At 39.7% G+C, this 13,901-nt stretch overlaps 2 pseudogenes; both read left to right on the top strand.

Annotated features, from left to right (window-relative positions):
- The first annotated feature begins 4,002 nt into the window (after positions 1-4,002).
- On the top strand, positions 4,003-5,970 carry LOC148720035 (uncharacterized; annotated as a pseudogene).
- Positions 5,971-6,577: 607 nt separating this feature from the next.
- On the top strand, positions 6,578-12,741 carry LOC148720034 (uncharacterized; annotated as a pseudogene).
- Positions 12,742-13,901: the final 1,160 nt, after the last annotated feature.

Here is a 13,901-nt window from a genome sequence, read left to right as displayed (position 1 = left end):
TTTGCAATCGGTCGTGCAAAAGGTTTCCTTTTTCGATGTGACTTATTTCCGTGACAAAAATTTTCCGCACACGCGTAAATTTTGGATGAAAATGGTGTTTGTTCGAAAGAAAAGTACATTCATCGCTCCGGCTTATACTTAAACGCATTGATAAACCAAATGAGAAAATAAGGTTCTCTGTACTGTCCGTTTTCTCCGTCTGAAATTTTAATATTTCGGTCATTTCTGAATTAATTTTTAGCACAAATGTAGTCTCCGATACGTTAATCTGTTAAATTCTCCGAGACTAATCCTCCGAAATGCTCAATTAACGAAAAAATATGTCAGCAGCTGATATTTAAAACGAACGATAGACTATTGAAAACGTGTCAAAGGTGGTGAATTTCTTGCATGAAATGGTAATTCATAAGTACAGAAATCAGAATGAAAAAGACAAACATTTAGAGAATGGAGTCAAATTCTGTAAGCATACACTCTAAATGCAATCTTGGATATTTTCTTTGAAAAAGAGCGGAGACGAAAGAAGCAAGAATTAATGAAGACTTTCTGCAAATAAAATCAAAGGTGTTGGATCGCAATCTCAAGTTAGTGATTCTTGCGTGACAATATACTCGGGCATTCAGCCAAAACCATTTACTGATAAAAAAAAAAAAATTAAAAAAGAGGGAAAGACCATATCATGAAAGGAGAAGTGGTTCCTTTGGACTGAGATAGAGTTCACGGGCTGGATGCGTGAAAAAAGGTTCAGTGCGGATTCACTTTGAAATTCAAATTCAGAACCATTTTTTGATTAATAAAATTAACTGTAAAAGGTACAAAACTAAGCTTGCATATTTTAACCTATTTAAAAGAGATCGGATGGATCTAATGGAATCACATTTTGTAAATAAATGGTCCAGATTCGCTCAATTTGCTGTCAACTTAAGTTTTGATGTTGCTTATAAGAACTAGATGTCACTTTAAGAACTAATCTCCGTAAGAATCAAACATCTTCGGATATGAAAATTTTCAACCCTCTTTTAAATTTTGCTAACAGTTAGGGAGTCGTAGGGGATGCCCAAAATGCCCTTTTTAAAGGTTGCACTACTCTTGTTGCCATGGTAACAACGGCTGCATGTTCGCCGCCTGGGACTTCGTAATTTATACAAAACCATCGCTAAAAAGTGTCAAATGATTTTTTCTCAATCTCACACTCAATACAACATTATAACGTGGTACTTCTGCCAGATCTAGCGAATTTATTCGTCCTTACTCTAATGCATTCAATTCTTCCTGATAACGAGGAAAAGAAAACAAATGAGATAAAAGGGTTGTTGAGGATCAAAGATTTGAACTTTTTTCAAAATTTTCCCAAAAAATTGAATGAATAATAGTAATGATGTAGAAACTTAAATGGGCTAAAATTATTCTTGAGGGTTGCTGCATTTGTTTGTCATCGTCAGGTTAAAGAGTATTCAGAAAAGCATAAGTTTCTTTTATTTGATCCAGCTTCCTGAAGTTTTCAACTTGTTTTGGGAACGCCAATTGTGCATTTCCAGCTGTCTTTAGCCATGCAAAAAAAAATTATTATTATTATTAAATTTACATTTATTCCGCGCAGTTTCTATAAAAATATTCAACTGCGCCTTACAATAAATATTAAATCAAAAATAAAATAGAAGTTGAAAATTACAATTCTAAAATTCCATAAATAAATAAATAAATAAAATAATTCATCAATAATGCAATTTAATTATAACAGCTATAGTAACTAATTAAACGCCCTATTAAATAAAAAAAGTTTGAAGCCTAATTTTAAAAATATCTAAACTGGAAATAGATCTTATTGTGGTAGGAAGCAGATTCCAAAGTCTAAGGGCGGCACAACTAAACGATCTATCTGCCAGGGTCTTCTTGGATATTATTTTCGGGAAAGTTAATAAAGCTGCGGAGTCATCGTTGCGCCTTAAATTATGAGAAAAAAAGCGCAAAAATCCGCACAAAATTAAGTTAAAAAGTTTCATTTAAACAAATTAGAGTCTGTTTCGGCCTTTAAATACAACTTTCAAAGGAAAAAAATTCAAAGCATTTAAACGGTTAAAGATAATTAAAGATCAATTAAAAGCGCACCGTTCACAATTAAAGGTGAAAGATCTCTGAATGTAGGAGGCGTTAGATGCATAGCACAATATTTTCGATACAAAGTTTAGCATATATTTGTAGTCTAAGCGTTTTTGGATCCGTTCATTAGTAGGTGTCCTACCAGGATGGGCGTCAACTCAGGCGCGCTGCGTCCTCTACACATATACGCACGTGCGTACTTGAAGTGACCAGAAAAATTTGAAAACAATGTTGTGTTTGCGCCAAGTTTACTCAAAATGAGGACAAGACGCTTTGTTCTCTACTTGTATTCACACAACTATTTCAAACAAGACATAAAGAACGCAGTATTTTTCGCTCAGTTTACTTAGGTCTCTAGATCATATGTACTTGCGCTTACTTGAAAAAATGACCACGCTACGCGTCTGCAACTAGTATGGTATGTAGTATCTTAGGTTTTTCGTATTAGCTATTTAAGGAGTGTTTGGTCCTTAGTTCTTTCTCTCGGCGTGCTACCAGCACTGATTTACTTTACGCAGGTTCTGGATAAGTCCGAGGAACAGGGAGGTGGATCTGGCTGTTAGACTTCGACCTTTTCCGACCCTGGAGCACAGAAGGTAATAAAAGAAGCCATCTCGTCAACGCTTTCTGAATTGTCGGCAAATATTTCTTCCGTTATCGATTCCAGAATTTCTGATCTTAAGCGCAATTTGTCCGAGGAGCAAGAGGCGTCCGCTAAGCTGTTTTCCGTATCAGTGAAATTTTGAGTTTCAGGGTGAAAGATATTATTATCTTAGAGGATTTCATGAAAATTAATTTGGCTTGCCAAAGATAAACACAGGGGCGAATGTGATGCAAAACAGGAGAAAATTCAAGAAAATAAACCAAACTCAAAGTTTCGGTATCTTGAGGCTCTTCCAGAGAATCTTGTTGAGGTCACCCGCTCTATGTATACCTAGCTTTAAGGTCACCTAGCAGGCCCGTAACTAGGGGGGGTGCACGGGGCGCGTTCGCAACCCCCCTCCACAGGCCCCAAAGGTCCGCATTTTTATACTCAATATCCAAGTTAAGGAGTCCAGTCGGTTAAACTGAAGTTTAAGACTTAACAGTGATACTTAAAGAAAATCAAAGATCAAAGTGATGTATTCACTAGGAAACTAAAACCAGCTGCGCTCTAGTAGCCCGAGCCATTCAGAACATTTCAATGAGCGCACAGATGTCAGAGCTTATCTAAATGAAATTAACGTGCGCACGCTTTGCACGGGAGCTTAGACGAGCGAACCATTGACAATTAAATGAGCGATCTCTCAGACACGTCTGCTAACGCGTCGGGTAGTATTCTCTATTTGTACGAGCGCATGAACGCCCGAAGATGCAAAATTAGTTTTTTGTGTAATACGTTATGGGTAGGAGAGAAAAGGAAAATAGAAAGAGGAAGGCTGCAGCTAAATCTTGCCAGTCTCTCGATACATGGGTCAGTACTCCGTCAAGAGCCATCAGACGCTGACAATTACAGTGCAGTCTTCGATGACAGCCCAGCTGTCACGACTTCAGATCTATCTCAGTTAACTACAGTTTTACAGCGAGATATAGAAGGTAAATCATACTTATTTTCGCAATGACCACCAGTCTTGATCCCATTATTATGCTCTGATATTTAGTGACTATTCCTCGATACGAAACAAACTCGCTTGATAAAAAGCCAGTGAAGGAACACAGAGTAACAATTGGGAGAGGGACTGGGGGCGAGTTAATAGAAAGCAGCAATCCACAGACATCCCAAACCATAAAATAGAAGTTTTTGAGACACAAAGAGGGAAAATACATTTTATGTTTCTCTTGGTCTCTTATCGTCATTTCTCATGATAATATTCTATGAAAAGCCGATATGCACTTTCTTAACGATTCCGCATTGTTTATGAAATGGTGCAGACTTCGCAAGCTCCAGTACCTGAGAATACTGATGACAATCTAACGCGGCATCACTTAGAACCAATGATGCAACAAGAAATAAATGACATCGGGAAGTTTTCGACGGCCTCTGAGAAATTTGGTTCTTCCGCAAATAAGCTGCCAGTTGGTCAGAAGTGTCACTTGATTAAAAGTCATCTTGTGCCACCGATTAACTATAAGTTTCCAACGGGATTTCGTCATCAATACCTAAGAGGGTTTCAGTCACGATACCTCAGGGAGTACTCGTGGGTGGTCTACAGCCCTTCAGTAGATTGATTATTCTGTAAACACTGTGCTTTGATGATACCTATGCATGGCAGGAAAGACAAGGGTGCTTTTGCTAACAAGCCTTTCATAAATTGGCATAAGCTTCAAGAAAAAGCAAAAAGACATGAGCAAATGAAGTACCGTCTCGATGCAATGATTGCTACCGAATCCTTCCTTCATGATTCATTTGAAAACCCAGAGCAAAATGTGAACAACCGAATAGATGACGAAAGGCGGAAGAATATTATCAGAAATAGGTACATCGTTATAAATGTGTTTCAGAAGCCATTCTTTTCCGTGGTCGACAATATATTGCCCTGCGTAGAGATAACGAGGTCTTGAACGAAGACAATTGTGGAAGTTTAGGCAATTTCTTAGCGGCTCTGCAGATGATAGCTAACCACGACGACATTTTGAAACAACACTTAGACAATATCCAACTCTCCAGCAGCAACGTTACTTACATGTCGCCTTTAATCCAAAATGAGACAATTGAAATTATTGGACAGGATATGATATTAAAGAATCTGCTAGAGGAAACCAAGGCCGCCAAGCTCTACAGTATAATGGCGGACGAGGTAACGAGTTACAACAAAGAGCAACTAGCGTTGGGTGCACGCTTTATCGACAAGAACAACGATGTCAGGGAGGACTTTATTGCCTTTACTTATCTGCCTCAAATAACCGGCGAGGTAATAGCGGAAACGATAGTGTCTACTTTGCAAGGTCTTGGTCTGGAAATAGAGAACGCGAGGGGTCAGAGGTACGATGGTGCCCCTAACATGTCCATGGGTGGCTGATCGCCAGACCCATCGTTGCAATGCCCTTACTGACAATCCCGAGCAGTACTATCAGCGGAACGTGGCCGTTCCACTTATTAACCATATCAAAGCTGAACTGGATGAGCAATTTTCCGGTAATGAGTTTTCGGGTTAAATCTCTATTGAATTGCTGCCATTTTCTTTTACCTCCCCATCGTTCATTTCTTTATTCTACTGAAGTATTGAGGCTGTTCTTTCCTCCAAACAGATCTGTTTGTGTTGGCGTCAATCCTCCTCTGTCTCGTACCGTCAGTGCTGTGTGACAGGGCCCGCCGGTGATTTACCAAACGCCGATGAGGTCATCAACACCTACAAAGGTGATCTCCCGTCGCCGGAGCTTTTACGTCAAGAACTTCTTCGATTCCAGATCAGGTGGAACATAGTTAACTAACTTGATTAATTCTGGGATATTCCAAAATTACACAACAAATTCCACAAATGGGTAAGTGAGAGATAACAGTGCATACCGTTTCTTATTTCTTTCATATACTCCTCAAAACCGAAGGAAGACAGGCCAAATGCAGCAGTCAAAGCTCTTACGGAGTGCGATGATGATCTCTTTCCAAATATATATGCGCTCCTCAAGATATGCGCCACAATCCCTACAAAGAGCTGTGAATGTGAAAGAAGTGCGAGTTCTTTAAGGCGGCTGCATACATATAACAGGGCATATGCATGGGCCAGGAAAGGCTGTCGTCCCTCGCATTAATGCACATACATTATCAAGCTAAAAATTTTTTTGGATGAGATGGTAAATCTGTTTGCCACCAAACACCCACGGAGGCTGGAGCTCGAGACCATTCTGAGGGATAAGTTCCGCAGTAGTTTGACGTATTATTTTACATCGTAAAATTAGTCCTTTGTAACTTAATTCAAACAGCTGTATTCGACAAATGCAGTATTAAGTTCCTACCGTGTACTTCGCCGTTACAGTTTCTCATGTATTGCTACTTTCCTAAATAAACGGATCAGACAATACAAAATACATTTCAGTAGTTCGGTCCACTTTGGCCTCGTTAGCATTCCCCCCCCCCCACCCCCCCACATAAAATCCTGGTTACGGGCCTTCCTCGGTCTTTAATCTTTCGTTTCATTTTCTGACCGAGCCCGGGTGGTCGGGAATCGTTGTCCACCATAGGGCCAGGATTTTTCCCCGTTGTTTCTGTAGCGAGTGCGTCGGGGTTTTTTCCTCCTATTGTGCTCGTCGGCGCTTCCCAAGTTTCTATTTCGCCTAGCTTATTTCTGTGTGTTTTTCCGGTAGGATTCTTTTGCCGCATTATTTCTTAGAACCAAGTTTTTTCTTTTTGCACGAGTTAGGAAGTCCAGCGCCCGGTGATTTTTTTCGTTTGTTTTCGTTTGTTTCTGTTATAGCTGTGCTTACACTTTTATCATGTTAATTGTTTATCAATAATAAACAGTGCTGGTTGCCCGCTGAAAATTCATCATCCTCCGTGAAAATGGTTCTGTATTTTGTGGTTGTTTTATTGTTGGGTGAATTAGCACAGAATTGACCGGTTTTCTCACCGCACTTCCGACTGACCTCAAAATCTTTCTTTGTCTCCTTCTCATCACATCATCACCTGATGAATGATATTTTCTAAGAGATCCTATTTTCTTTTATTTTCTCTATGCACCAAACGAACTTAGAATTTTCCATCATTTTTTTTTTTGTCTCCCATTGTTAGCGGCCATCGTGGGTCGAATACTAGGGACCTTAAGCAGTCAGGACGGAAACGCCAAAGAAGACTTCGATTAAAAAAATTAATTTCTACTCTTAGTTAGAATTTCAAAAATGGCTGCAGGAGCTTACTGTCTCATACGGCGCCCCAGCTCAACTTTAGCATGGCGTATAAAAGTAGCGTTGAGTTCCAAATGTGAATTAAAATAATTTGCCGTCGAGGTTTCGGTTTGCAGACGACGCAAATTTTGGCGATTTCACGTTGTTATTTTGCATAGGACGGCTAAGAAATGTACAAAGTTTCAAAACGCACGTGCTGAGCTATTGTTCTGCCAATTAGATATCTTTTTTTTCCACGTTCTCGCTGCCGTCGCCGTCGTGGTTGCGTAAGGTCCCTACTACAGGAATATCGCCTTTTGTGTCTCCATGAGGTCGAAAGACCCGGTTCTGCAAGTGGGATGCGTTATTGTAGACCGAAAAACTTTGAGGGCGAGTCCTATTGTAGGTTATCATTTGGAGCCTGTATGAAAATATACACTAAATAACATCACCATGCTTAAAAAGCATAGAAAAAATAAAACTTAAATTGCAGAACATTCATAGTTTGTCGTCGTATACGTAGTGCCATTTTGAACCAAGCAAATGCGACAGGTAAACCCTTCTTTTCACACACTAACGCGCTATAACCGTTGACAGGTCTTAAGCGTCGGATATAATGATTTTCTACCCGGAATCGAAAACGAAGGCCAGAACTGGCAAAGAGAAGAAAAATCTGATTTTATTGTTCACGCAGAAGCCAACGCTCTGCTCCTCAATGGCCAAGCTGATCTCGAAGGCTCCATTGCTTTCGTTACAATGTTTCCCTATCTAGAGTGCGCGAAAATGCTGATAGGGGTGAGTAATATGCAGAAAATTTCGTACAACTTATTACAGATAGTGAAGCCTGTCTGGGGTCATAAGCGAGGACATCTGTAGTTGAAACTTGTCAAACGGTTGACTTAATGACAAGTTTGACTGTTATCTTCATTGATTGTATTGACCCAGTTTTACGCTTTTGCCGACCTTTTTAAAATGGTCATTTGGAAGGTTCCATATCTTTCACTCTCTTCCATTAAGGAGTTAAGAATTAGCCACTATTACGCGATCTAGAAAGGTGTCTTATGCTTGCGCGCCCCGGCGAGAGTCCGTGAGTTATCGATTTTAGAGGTTACTGCGCAGCCCTCTTTTCCTTGCTGAATTCAAGTTTCTCCCACTAGCAGGCTAAAGAGGTCGATTTCTAAGCCTTGCTAGCAAATTAAATTACGTTAAAAAAAAAAAAAAAAAAAAAAAAGATTGGGAATGGAAGTTAAGTTCAGTAAAGTTGACCTAAGCCCATCTTGAGATGTATGTTTGCTACTTAACCGTATGTATTAGAAAGCGGCTTGTGTCCTCCAATCCTTGGGATTAAATAATTTGAATGTATCAACAAAGTTGAAATGGTAAATTGGCCACCGTTACGGTTATAAAAGTTGACGTTTCGAGCGTTAGCCCTTCGCCGGAGCGAATAGAGGAATTGTGGGTTGTGTGTGCTTTTAAATGCAGAAAATGGAGCTAGGTTATTAGTGGGAACATGGCAACGAGAAAAACACGAATAGATTAGTGGAATGAAAAGCGTTCGTTGATACTTGTGGGATTTAGACTGCCGGTTTGAAAGATGAGCTTTTGCTCAAGAGTTTTGCGGCTTTCCGTGCTACCTAAGTGTAAGGAAAGACCGCAGATTGCCATATGTTGCTTAGAATGATTGAGTAAATTAAAATGTCTAGCGACTGGTTTCGATGTGTCCTTGTCATTCCTTTCCACGTCTAGAAGGTGTTCTCGGAATCGGTCACCTAGTCTTCTGCCTGTTTCGCCAATGTATATCTTTTTGCAATAAGTGCAAGTTATGCGATAGATTACATTGGCGGAGGTGTACCTGAAGTGATCGGTGATCTTAATGGATCGTTTGGGTCCCGATATTTTCTCAGTGTTGTGAATGAAAGGACACGTTTTGCATCGTGCACGAGCGCATTTAAAAGTGTCTGGTTGGTCGTTAGTCTGAAAAGAACTTCTGACCAAAAAATTGCCTATGTTTTTGTCGCGTTGAATGATATGAGCGGAGGCTGCGAAAAGATAGTGCTTGTCTCTGGATCGTTTTGAAGTAATTTAAAGTTTTTAAGAATGATGGATTTAACAGAGTGGTCGTGAGGGTGAAACGTGAGAGTGAATGGAATGCGGTCGAAATCTTCCTTTTGTGACGTTTGTAGTGCTGAATGTCGATCAATAAGTTGGGCGCGGTGGTAACCCGCTTGAGCGACAGAATCAAGGTAACCACGTTTATCGAAAAACTGGCACATTGACTCTGATTTGTGGTTGAAATCAGAGTCATCACTACATAAACTACGAATTCTTAGAAACTGAGAAAAAGGAATGGAACTCTTAACGTGAGATGGATGCGAACACGAATACAACAAGTAAGGGATTAAATGTTTATTCATTACACAGACAGTTCAGTTAAGTTCCACTCAGTGTGGATCTGATGTTTAAGTGATCACTATCTCACGTTCCATTTGTAGAAAGGTGTCCGCAAGGACTATTACTAATCGTTAAAAGAAAAATGCTACCAGGATTCAATCTTCAAAGCCGCCAAAGTTGAGATCGTGTAAGTAATAACTCTGGTTAGACAGAAATTTAATCCTGCTTAACAACTTGCACGTGTTTGTGGCCAAAATATTGTTAAAGAAACATCGTTATGGTGTGCCGTTTTGAAAAAAAAAAGAAACAAAACAAAAAATAAACAAAAATATGAACTACTACTTCCCATGATCTGGGGTTGAACTTCAGAACTCAGTTCTCCAGTTCGAAAGAATATGCCTCGCGAAAGAATAAAGAAAATGACAAATAAATGAATTAAGAAAATGGAAATTACACTAGGTGGCTCTTCTTGTCCACTGCTCCCAGATCGACTCGGAATTTGGGATGTTGGTTTTTGTGGGGCAAGGAAAGCCGAAAGACCTCGAGAAAACCCTTTCAGAGCAAGGATGATACCAACAACAAATTTTACCACCCGCATGTGACACCGGAAGGGAATCGAACCCGATGGGAGGCGCTCGCTCTCACCACTGCAGCACCCCTGCTCGTAGCTGCCATGCATGCAAGGAAAAGAATAGTTTTCCCTTGATTTTATTAACTGTAACTGTCGCTTTTTTCCCATATTTGCATTAAAATTTTCTTTGATTAACGGCGAGATCTCATTGCGCACTTTAGGCTTCTAGAGCGAGGTGAGGATACAACATTGGAAGAATTCAGAGTAGACTTGATTGACAGGCTTGAAAACGTTATAGCACAAATTACAATTTTAAGCCATTAATCAAGATTTGCGGAATATAACAAGGCATATAAAACGAATTGAGGATACAACATTGGTTAAATTCAAAGTAGACTTGATTAACAAGCTTGAAAACATTACGAAACAAATGCAATTTGAAGCAATTTATCAAGATTTGCGGAAAATAACAGAGCATATAAGGCGAGTTGAGGATACAACATTGGAAATATTCAAAGTGGACTTGATTAACAAGCTTGAAAACGTTATGAAACCAAATGCACAAGCGACAACTGCCGGTTGAAGCAAATGGAACGTATCAAGATTTGTGGAAGATAACTGAGCATGTAAGGCGAGTTGAGGACACGGCATTGGAAGAATTCAAAGCAGACTTGATTAACAAGTTTGAAAACGTTATGAAATAAATGTAGAAGCAACGACTGCCGGTTGAAGCAAATGGAACGTGTCAAGATTTGCAGCAGATAGCAGAGCATATAAAGCGAGTTGAGGATACAAACTTGGAAGAATTCAAAGTAAACTTGATAAACAAGCTTGAAAACGCAACGAAACAAATGCAAAAGCAACAACTGCCAGTTGACGCAAATGGAACGTATCAAGATTTGGGGAAGATCATGAGCATGTAAGGCGAGTTGAGGATACAGCATCGGAAGAATTCAAAGTAGACTTGATTAACAAGCCTGAAAACGTTATGAAACAAATGCAAAAGCAACAACTGCCGGTTGAGGCAAATGAAACGTATCAAGATTTGTGGAAGATAACAAAACATAGAAGGCGAAAAGATCTGAAAAGTCCATGGCCAAGAGAGTTTAAAAAGGACGAGGTAATTAATTCTACGTCAAGGGAAGGGATTATATAGAGCTTCCTTTTCTGCATGCTACTGCCACATTTTAATTCAATGCTAGGAATGTTGCTAATGGCTTTATAACTCACCACTAAGTCTTTGAGGTGCAGTAGTAGCATCGGAGCGTAGCACATATATTCTGTGGTAAATCAAATTGTTTGACTTCGAATTTGTAGATCCTACAGGATAGCTGACTAGATTATGTTCTCTTCTTGGCCCTCATGGCCAGCACAAGAGCGTTGGAAAATCCGCAAGGAGTTGCCTTGATTGATTCTACAACCTTCAAGGTATGTATTGGAAAATTTCAAGTTACCCAGTTTAGGTCGTCCATAGATAAAGGACCAAAAAGACATTTAGGGCAAACTTAAACAAAAACATAGCAGTCATTTAAGTGAAAAAATGCGAATTTAAGATGGGCCTTAAAATTGGTTTTAGCTCACATCCCTCTAAAGATTGACAAGGAACATATAAATCGTGTAGGTAAATTTAAGTTTTGCGTGGGTGGACTATCATCAGGTGTCATTTCCCAAATGCAAAAGTCTGTGGTGTGACCGCAGCCATTGCGATTTTTAGACATTGAGCCCTGTTTTGCATTTAACAGTCGTATCGGCTTCTTGCAAAAATCTTAGGTCCTTTGAGTTTGGTTATGTTTGAAGTATTTGCATTTAACGGACCATTTACTTCTTGGAGTCAACATAAAATCGAAAAATAATCTTTAGGCTTCAACTTTCAGGTGTCAGCACTGGCATGTAATGGATATCCGAGAGGTGTAAGGAGTAACATGCAAAATGACTCGATGCAGGTTTCTGCATTGACAAATGCTATTTGCCTTCGATGGAGCGAAGGGCACGATTTTTATGCCTTTTCTACTCACTTCCCTAGTCTTCAGGACGTAAAAAATCTTGCCCAGGTGAAAATCGCGCAACGGAGGCTAAAGTTTACAAAACTGCTCCTTTCAGCGCTGTGAAGGTCATTTCATGAGGAAACACCACTACTTCAGAAGTACGATATTCCCATATGATATTCTGTCTCACTTAAAACGTTATATTATTAAGGTCTCAGAATAGCTCCATCGGTGCTCAATTTCGTATCAAGGACCCTCAGGTAAGTCGGCAGACCCAAATTACCAGGCTTAGACCCAACACGTTCCCGGTCATTCGTGCCACTTCTTTATTGGTAACTTAATTCTTCATCTTTCTCCATTTCTGTCCAAATGACCATTACTAAAATAGTAAACAAGCCGACATCTTGTTTTTGGAAAACCTCTGACCATTACAATGGAACTTCTAACGTCTTTATTTGATAAGAGCTGGGAAATGAAATTAATCAAGTTCCAACGTATTTGACTAAACCGTGACAATTTTGTTGCAGGCCAAAGTAAAGAGGTTGTACTTTATATGGCCTAAGAGTCTTGAAGGGGACAACAAAAGGGCGCTGGAAATTATGCAAAAAGCTGGAATGAAAGTTGTGTAAGTAACAAAATAGTTGCCATCTGTTTATCAAAACCGAGTCCGGTTGTAAGGTATAAACCCTTTTTGGCTTTGAAACATTCCTTGGAAAATAAAAAAGAGATAAGAACTCTTTGTTTGACATTTACAGGCCAATGGATGTTCCTAATTTGACCGAACTAAAGAGGGCCGTGGAGAAAACCATTAAACACCTACAGAACGTCGAACAGAAGCACCATCTTCCCTTCATTCATTGGCCAAGTCACTCTGGCTACGAATTAAAACCAGAATAAATCAGCCAGTCAGGAAATGCAGAGCAGCAAATGGATTCAGATTGTGATTGAAAGTCTCGACAAATCGTTTCCTAACGCTTTTCTGTGCCTCCTCAAACCACTTGATTGTCTATCACTTGGTCTTATGCGTGTGCCTTTATCTCGCATATATACGGAACAGGTATAATGAGACTATGAGCGCTTTGGTTTTTGCTAATACAGAGGGTTAGTCGTAGTTGCAATTTGAATTAAGTTTGAATAAATCAGCAATAGTTTGTAGAGGCAAGGATGATACATTAAAGAAGAAAGCTTCGAGATCCAAGACTTTTGGTATTTTCTGCTCACCGAGTTTGCTCAAGTAAGTTTCCCCCTCGACATCCCAAGGCTCAAAACCTTTGTAACATCCCTTTCATGAAGCCTTTTTTAAACAACAGTTAAAATTAACACTTTTTAGTATGAAGGGCCATTATTCAATCAACCCACATTTCTAGATTTTAATGCACCATAAAGCTTTCCTTTAATAAATGAAAATAATGGGACATTAACATTATTTTCTCTAGATCTGGATCATTGAGTGACTGCTTGATGAATATATGACAATTTCGTTAGAATGCTGTTAATTTGATTACGTGTCACCTCGCTGTCTGATTGGTTGAACGGGACAATGAATTAAGGTCAGGTGTCACTGTGGGGATGAGCTACGTGTTGTAGATAAATCAACCGAACCACTCTCGGCAGAAAGAGAATTGGCCTCAGACTCTAGCCCCTTCTGTCGCCTTGCCCAGTCTGCACATTCAAAGCATAGGTAGGAAGAAACGAACTTGGAAATGATGGTACAAATCGCTCGTTTTCAGTGTAGTAGGCGGAGATTTTGGAATTGAGACACTTTCCTGGGTGCAATGATCTTAGGTCATCAAAAAACTATGGGTAGAAAAATTCTCGATCAGATGGAATTTCTGGGCGCAAACCGACCCCGCGTGGATGTTGGTCGAACTCACTGTTTGCAGCCTCGACTTTGTCCTATAACAGGAATAAGAGTAATGCAAAAGCAAGCTCGAACCAACCGTTCTTTAGCTCTATCCGAAATAAACGAAAGGTCCCACTTAAGTGAATAAGTTTCCCAACCCTACCAAAAACAAAAAGAAAAGACCTGATTTCCTTTGCAGAAGCCGCTATCTTTT

Source organism: Stylophora pistillata, chromosome 11 (assembly GCF_964205215.1).
Source record: "Stylophora pistillata chromosome 11, jaStyPist1.2, whole genome shotgun sequence".
Lineage (NCBI taxonomy): Eukaryota > Metazoa > Cnidaria > Anthozoa > Scleractinia > Pocilloporidae > Stylophora > Stylophora pistillata.
The sequence above is the reverse complement of the archived record's forward strand: the minus strand, read 5'-3'. Positions and strand labels throughout refer to the sequence as shown.